The 8,223-nt window shown below is 47.5% G+C and overlaps 1 non-coding gene across 1 annotated transcript; it reads right to left on the bottom strand.

The window, feature by feature from the left end:
• Window positions 1-2,633: 2,633 nt before the first annotated feature.
• LOC120606693 (5S ribosomal RNA) lies at window positions 2,634-2,752 on the bottom strand. The gene has a single exon (XR_005653947.1). It is a non-coding gene; the product is annotated as a 5S ribosomal RNA (ribosomal RNA).
• Window positions 2,753-8,223: the final 5,471 nt, after the last annotated feature.

The following is an 8,223-nucleotide window of genomic DNA, read 5'->3' as shown; positions in this document are numbered from 1 at the left end:
AGCCTGGGGCCTGGGATCTGGGGCGGTCCTTGCCTGGGTGCCCAAGGTGTCTAGTGCACTGGATCCCAGGTGCCCAGTGCAGTCTGGGAGCACTCCTGGTCCCAGCCGCCATGGGATGCAACTGGGCAGTTATCAGGAGTTGTCTGTGTATTTTTTGGAGCGCAGAATTTTCTGTAGCTTATGGGGTGCGTGGGGTAGATGCTGCCTTCTGTCCCCATGGGCTGCTCTTCAGGGTCTCAGCCGCTGTACTTTTACAACCCTGGATTTGCTTCCCCAGAGAAGGCAATGTAAATTAGCAAGGGCCATGTGGACACCTAGTCACGTCTGGGCTCTGAGTACCAGCAATGCATAAGTCAGGCTGCAGCTTGGGAAGACTGGAAGGGGATGTGGCATAAACCCTTGCCCTCTGGCAGCTACCCTAGCCCTGTGTTTTTTGGGGATCTTGTCCCCATCATCAGGCAGATGAGGATGAGGAGATCGAGAACACTGGAGACTCCAAGACATTGTGCTCTCGGCTGTGAACATGAAAGAGAGGTTCAGAGTTCAGAGCCTGCTCCCTGCCCAGGTCCTCTTCGTACATCCTGATTAAGGCCTTGTGCCCACTCTCAGCTTCTGCTCCTCCTACACCCTCACCCTCCACCCCTACCCCAGCAGGGGGCACTGGGAGCTTGCATGTCTCTGTTTCCAGAGTCTGTTTGCAGCTCTGTCCTAGCACAAAACTCTTCCAGCGGGGGTTGATCTGAGCACAGCAGTAATTGAGTGGCTGGCATGGAGGAAGCAGAGGGTCAGAAAACAGAATCACCAGGAGGCTTTCACACCCTCCCCACATCACCAGCTTGTGAGTGAGACCCGGCCATCTTTTGGTCTCAGGTTTTCATGCCAGTTAAATGTTATCTCTGCCCTACTGCCTCTGTTGTCATCAAGCCTGAGGAACTCAACCTTCTGGATTTTTCTTTCCTGTTAGTTTCCTTTAAGCCTTTTTGGAAGCAGACCTGCGCCCCAGACCTGTGTCCCCGACCTGTGTCCCCATGTGGATCAGGCCCTTCCCCCAGTCCCTAAACACAGATCTATACCCAGTCCAGGGCTCTGGGAATCCAGGATTCTGAAAACCATGCAAACCAAGGTCCTGCCTTCTGAGTGTTCACGGGACAATTGGCCTGGAGAATTATAGAAACAAAGACAGGTGTGTCAGGTCCCCACAAACCCCAGGCCGGAAACATTCTGCTCTCAGCAGTGTTTGAACTTGATCAGCCACATCCGGTGTATGCCTCTGGGAATCCAGTATTCTGAAAACCATGCAAATCAAGATGATGCCTTCTGTGTGTTCACAGCATGTGCTGTGGCGTGATCTCTGGTCACCCCTATTGGGTTAGGGAGATGTGCCTTTGGGCCCCAAGAGCAAGTGCCTGGGAGGATGAGGATAACGCCAGGCTCTGGTTGAGCACATATATTCTCATTCTGGAGTAGTCTGTTTACAAATGCACACATGTTTATTATAAACATATTTAATAATACAGATCATGGCAATTTAAAACACTATGTCCCCATAACCTCACTCCCAGCATAACTTAATCGTTCCAGAATATTTTCTCAGCGCATGCTGGGTATCCATAAACTATACAGAAAAGAATAGTTTCACTCTCTTCTAACTTGTTCTTCAAGGTCCTGCTTTTTCACTTCACAATATATCTCAGATATTTTTCCGTACATGTCCTTTGAAATCTCCTTCACTCTTTTTAGCAGGTAAAAAGATTTCCTGCGGGGCGGGGCGGGTGAGCCCCGAGTGAGACTGTGGTGGGAAGCTTGGAGGAGAGCCCAGGGAGGGACACCTAGTGTTCTAACTGGGCGAGACTGGGCGGCAGCGGTTGGAGGGGAAGGGGACGGGTGGTGCCCTTGTAATTTTATAAACTTAAAGTTCTACATTCTAGAATCTTTGGAGCATGTTAAACAGCTATTTTCTTTTGTGCAAACTTAGATAACATCAGAAAAGAATGTGGCTTGGCTATGATTATGGAGTTCAAACACTATTTTGCAGATGAATAACCTCATGTATCATTTATCTTCTTGTCTCTTTGAATGTCTGTCGATGGCAACAGAGTCCAGATTTCACAATCCGGGGTCATCACTCACTGAGGCAATGCCATACTTCCTGTCACCAGATCACCCTCAACTGCCCCATCTCTCTAGTGTGTCAGGACCAAGTAGTTACCAAACCCTGTCCAGCCCGCTCCTGACAGTCCCCAGCATCTTTCTCTACTCTCCATGCCATCTGCCAGCATCTGGGTTGGCCTCTGATATGTATGGTCCCAGGGCCTCCACAATGCTGTCTCAAGCCCATGCCCCTCTCGGTAAGCGACATTGTGTCTCGTGAGAGGAACTTGGCAGGCCTTATGTAAAGTACGGGCTCTGTGCCTGGACATTGTGGCAGTGCAGGGTTTTGTGAGAATTTGAGGACACAATATATGAAGAAATAAAACTCTGTGATGATGTCAGTGAAAATATTATCAATATATTTCCAAAGCGACTATGTAAAAAATTTTTAACTTTTTTTTTTTTAGGCGAGGCAACCCTTGGTTGACCTCACAGATTGCAAAGACCTTGTCAGCTTACAATCCCTTATTTTTTATTTTTTACGCCTACAGTACCAGGTCTTCTTAGGTGGTCTCCCATCCAAGTACTAACCAGGCCCAACCCTGCTTAGCTTCCGAGATCAGACGGGATCGGGCTTGTTTAGGGTGGCATGGCTATAGACCAAAACATTTTTAAATATGAAAAAATCTTTATGATAAAGCCTTCCTCCTTTGAAAGACAATGCCATCTGGAGTAAGCCTGGAGTCGGAAGCAGGAATGGTGCTGCTGTGTGCTGGGCGCAGGTCTGATTTAACAGACTACAGAGCAGTTCGGATAAGCGCGCCACTACCGTGCTCAGCAGGCAAGACAGACCCACTCTCCCGTCCTCACGGGGCTGGTGGGAGGTACAGACTGAAAACAAAGTTGCATGGATTACACCTGAGAGTAGTGCTATACAGGAGGATGGTGCTGCATTTTAATGATCGGAGCCCAACCCTGTTACTGAACTCAGGTCCGGCTGCTTGCCGCTTGTAAGCCAATACTGGAGCGACGAGAGGTTGGTAGGACAAAAGCAGATTTATTCAAGAGTGGGCACCCTGAGAAGACAGCAGACTGCTGTCCCAAAGGCCGTCTGGCCATGTCAGTGCAGGCAGGGGTTATTATAGGGAGAGAGCTGAGTAAGGGATAAGAGAGAAATTCCAGGGCTTCATCCTAAAGCGGGGCAGATGACCAAGGACCTCTATCTCGTCTTCTCGGCCTTGGCTCATTTCTCAGCCCAGAGACTCAGGCTCTGGACGAGATCGGAAGAGGAGTAAGGGGGGGAAGGGTCGGCAGGGACTGTGCTCCACAGCGAGCTCTGAAAAACAACCGGTACCGGGCCGAGCGAAGGTCTGGAAACCAAGTCGGCTTCCTTCGAAGTCTGTTCTGAATTCTTAATCAAGCGAGGTGTTTCTCTAAAGTTAGTTACACATTAGTTAACAAAGCATTTTTACGTGCATGAAAATGAGAATGAGATTGCAAGGGCAAAGAAATGGTTACAATCGTAAAACTACAACCCAATCCCCTCTCTCATCTAACTGGCCTCCTCTTCCCTCCTGCGTCTACACTGTTAACACTCAACTCCGGCCTCTCACCTCGTCCTTCCAAGTACTTGTTTCGTTCTTGCTAGAATTTAGCTAAAGAACAAAACAGGGTCCCCTTTGGCAGCTTCTTTCCTGTGCACTGAGGCTGTTTGGAGAATATACTCTGATTTTTTCAAATACTCAGAAATTCTTGCTTGTAAAATGTTGACGGGATGTAGCAGAACACTTTTACTTATTCTACTTTGCGGGGGCTAAAAAAAAAGTTAATAATTTCCGTCTTACCTTCTAAGTTCTTCTAGCTGGGCTAAAAATCAAATTAACAGAGACAGATTAACAGGAGAAAATCAAAGTTTGATACTCATGCGTGGGGAGTTCACAAAAGCATGAAAATTCTCATCAAAGACTGTGAGGCGTGGGTCTATACAACATTTTGGACAAAGGAGAAAAGGGTAGGGGGATGAACAATAGCAATTTCTGTAAATGTCATTAAGTGTCACTAAGGAATCGGATTGGAATTTCCCTTTCCCAAATGCCTGTGTCTTGTGAACAACAACAACAAAAGTAGTGTTATTCAACTCCAGGGGAAGTTTGGGGAAGGATAAAACTTCTGGGAAGTTATTTGTATGAAAGAGATTCTAGAGCTCCTACAGGATCATCAGCAGGGTGAATGGAGGAGAGGTACAGCTGCCAAAATGAAAAACTTTTACATCGTTCATCAGGGAGAGCATGATATTGCGATTTATAATAAATATATAATTAGTCTTCATCTAGTTTCTCCCACGGAGCTCCTAAAACCCTAGGAATTTTCTATGTGATGAGAGCCCTGAAGGTCTCTTATTATGTTAATGAATTTTAGAAAGCTCTGAGGCTACCTAAGGATGGGAACAGGTTGCCCGTGGAACCAACTTTGGAATTAGAGGGTTGGAAATTTTCAGTGTCTCTGTCCATNAAAGGCATTCCTAGCTGATCTGGCAAGTGAGGTCGTTTTAACTGAAACCTGGCAGCTATATAACTTTGCCTAGTGCGCATGTGCATACCCAGAATTCTAGTGCGCATGTGCTACCGTTGGGGTGTTCTTTGGGCAGTCTCTAGGCTGGGCCCCTATTCCTTCGTTTCCTCCGTCGCTCATGTCTGACTAGCTACCTAACGAAAGGAGAGGTTTCGGAGAGCTTCCGGGGTGGTGACCGTGTGGAGGATCTGGAGAGTGGTGCACCCAGAGAGGACATAGAAGTTCGTATTCCTTTCCCCCTACCTTGCCCTCTGCATCTCTTCCATCTGGCTGTTCTTGAGTTCTAGCCTTTTATGGTAAACCAATAATCCAGTAATCCAGTAAGTAAAATATTTCTCTGAGTTCTGTGAGCCACTGTAGCAAGTTAATGAAACCCAAGGAGGGAGTCATGGGAACCTCCAATTTGTAGCTGGTGGGTCAGAAGCACAGGTGACAACTGGACTTGTGATTGACATCTGAAGCAGAGGGAAATCTTGTGGGACTAAGCCCTTGACTTCTGGGATCTGATGCTCTGAGTAGATAGTTTCAGAATTGAGTTGAATTGTAGGACACCCAGCTAGTATCGCAGAACTGCTTGCTTGGTGGTGTGGGGAAATCACTTCCCCGCGACGCTGTAATTGGGCTCCAGACCCCTCTAGAGAGGATGAGATGTGCCACAGAGATGGAGAAGGAGTCGAAGGGACTAACAGCTCAACGGGGCGGCATAAAAAATTTCCTTAAACCGAAAACATTTGCCACAAAGGAAGTGGAAAGAAATCTTATTTGAACCTATCTGACTAAAGCAGAGCCACCAGGTGCTTCCTGTTTTAGAGAAGACAAACTCCTACAGCTTTTGTTAAAATATATGCTAAAAAAATATATATGCTAATGCTAAAAAAAAATAATAATCATAACCAAGTACATTTGAAGATCTAATTGGCTTTATTAAGCGATTCATGAATTGACCAGCATTTCATCTAGCAGATAGAAAGATGCTCTGAGGGATTATCCAAAATGGAAGGTTTTTATAGAAAGAAGTGTGGGGCAAGGGAGCTATTAACAAAAGAAAAGAGCGGATTATTTGGGCGCTGGGACATCTTTGGGTAGCGGGAAGAGACCTGGAAAGGTTTTTATTATGCAGATTGCCTCTTCTTTCTATGGAGGTTGAAGAGGGCCCACAGAACAGATTACTGATGCTCGACCTGAAAATTCCAGGCTGGTTGATGAAGATCACATTTCTGGGAGAGGATGAAACTGCAGTTAGATCACACATTGAGGTGGCATTTCAGCAGGAAACCGAAGACCCCAGCCCGTGAGGCAGAAAAGGAAGAGCTCCATGAAACCCCTGTAGGCAGGGACTACGGCCATTCTCAGTAGGCAGCAGATAGGGAAGGAGAGACTTCCTGTCCCTCAACATCCGTACTAACAAGGGGGTTCATGGCTCTTAGAAAAGAGTAGGCAGAAAAGTTAGTTAGGGGGTTTCGGGTCTGCCTGCAAAGATACTGAGGTCATCATATTTTAGAAGGGGTCTGCCCTAATCCACCCACAATTAAGCAAGCCAGAAGGCATTTTTTTAACTCACACAAAGAAACCAGGAGCCAGAGAATTAGGTACCAGTTTAAGCCAGTCACTCGCCCCTGCGTAATGAAGACCCCCAAAACCTTCAACTCACCTGAGCCTCAGTATACCATCATTATAATATGATGCATATGCCCAGAAGTTCATTAATATCATTATAACAGACTGAATTCTGGGAACGAACACGCACAGAAAGCAAATGATGAATCACTGAGTCCTGTCCATCTTAGTTGTCAATCAAGAAAGCCCAGTCCTCTAAGAAAAGTCACCACCCACGGCAAATAGGGATGAAAACCCCAAAGTCTTTGTTACCAGGCCTTTTGAGCCAGGCTTCTCTTGCTCGGGCCCGCTTCCACTTCTGTAAGTGTCCTTTCCCTTCTCATAAAGCTTTTCTTTTTCTGCTGTATCTCGGTGTCTTGCTCAGTTCTTTGTTCAAGACATCAAGAACCTGGACGACGCACCAGGAGAGGATCCCCACTCTCCAGTAACAGAATCACAAGTCAGTATTTCTTACTGACTGTTGCTGGTGTTACCTGAGAGAGAAGAGAACTACAAATAGACAAAAACAAACAAACAAACAAACAAACAAATAAATAAGAAAGGGTGATACTGCCCTTCCTTCTCAGCCCTTTTGCTGACCCATCTCCCTGGACAGACATCAGAATGTCCTAGTTGTGCTCTCTGTCCTCTTCAGTGTCTGCTGTCTCCTCCCCAGGGACCACTTAGGACTTAGAGTAAAGTACCACCCGCATGCTGATGTCCCAGGAAGTGGACCACTAGCCCTGCACACACCTTGCCCTCGGCGGCTCAATTTACCCTGAGCACTTATGTTTCGTGTCCCCCTTGTCCTCGCTCCCCACATATAACCTATGGGGAGTGCTAACCACTCCCTCCGAGTGTCCCCGTGTCCCCTGTTCATCTTAATCTACCCTTGGCCCTGTTCAAGCCCACCCACCCCATCTCCGGATCATAGCAAAGGACCACGCTTTTCCTGTGCTTATAGTTGCGTCTGTGTGTTTGTTCCGGACTGGGTTCTTCCCTCTCCGTGGCTTAACACCATGACAAGCCCAGAGGTACAGTATGGGCTCCCCCTAACAGAAGGGCACAGGAGCCTCTCCCATGATGCACACAGTAACAAAAATAATACAAATTCTTAAAGGGATTTTCAGCATCCCTGGATGCTACTCTTGCCAGCTCCAGCTGCCCTTGTGCTTTCCCAACTCACTCAAATGGGGGGAGAAGAAAATATGTGTGAGGCAAAATCCCCAGTCAACCACCTGCCAGGCAGGGTTCCTTCTACCTTTCCTGTGCATAGAACCAAATGGAACACAGACACCCCACTAGGGAGAACACCGAGGGCTGCTCTTCACAGACATGCCCTGGAGGGCCCTCCGCATGCTCCGGTCTTGTTCCCATTTCAATTTGAGAGTGTGAACTGAAAATGCAAATAAGACCCAATCAATTATTTGCCTAAAACTTTGCAGAGACATCCTTCACTCACAAAATAAAAGCCACGCTCCTTCCAGTGTCCAGGGTCCTGTGTGATCTGCTGCAACTTGTCCATGTGACCTCTTCACCTTCCGCTTACCTCAGCTATCCCCTAGCTTTGTTCAGACGAGACCAGCCCCTGCCCCCTGGGGCCATGGTTCTTGGTGACGGGGTGGTGGGGGCCTCTCTCAGGACCACTCTACCTGGTTCTCAGCACCAAAGACAGTGGCTCCCTGCATCAAAGTCACCATCCCGGAAGGCCTCTCGAATCTGGTCTCTGTCCCACCTATCACTCAATTATCTTCATGGTTCCTGTCTCACCTCATGCCCTCCACTAGCACAGTGCCTGGCACGCAGCAGGCATTTAATAAATACCTGTGGATAAAGGACCAGAAACTGCAGGAATCAGAGAACTGAAAGGACTTGGAGACGAGGGTGGGTAAGAGTTGCAGATCAGTCTCAGGATGGACCTGGCAGACACCACTTGTCCATGAGGCTGCCCTTCCATCCCTGTGG

Source organism: Pteropus medius, unplaced genomic scaffold (assembly GCF_902729225.1).
Source record: "Pteropus medius unplaced genomic scaffold, Ma_sr-lr_union100, whole genome shotgun sequence".
Classification (NCBI taxonomy): Eukaryota; Metazoa; Chordata; class Mammalia; order Chiroptera; family Pteropodidae; genus Pteropus; species Pteropus medius.
This window is presented reverse-complemented; position numbering and strand designations above follow the sequence as displayed.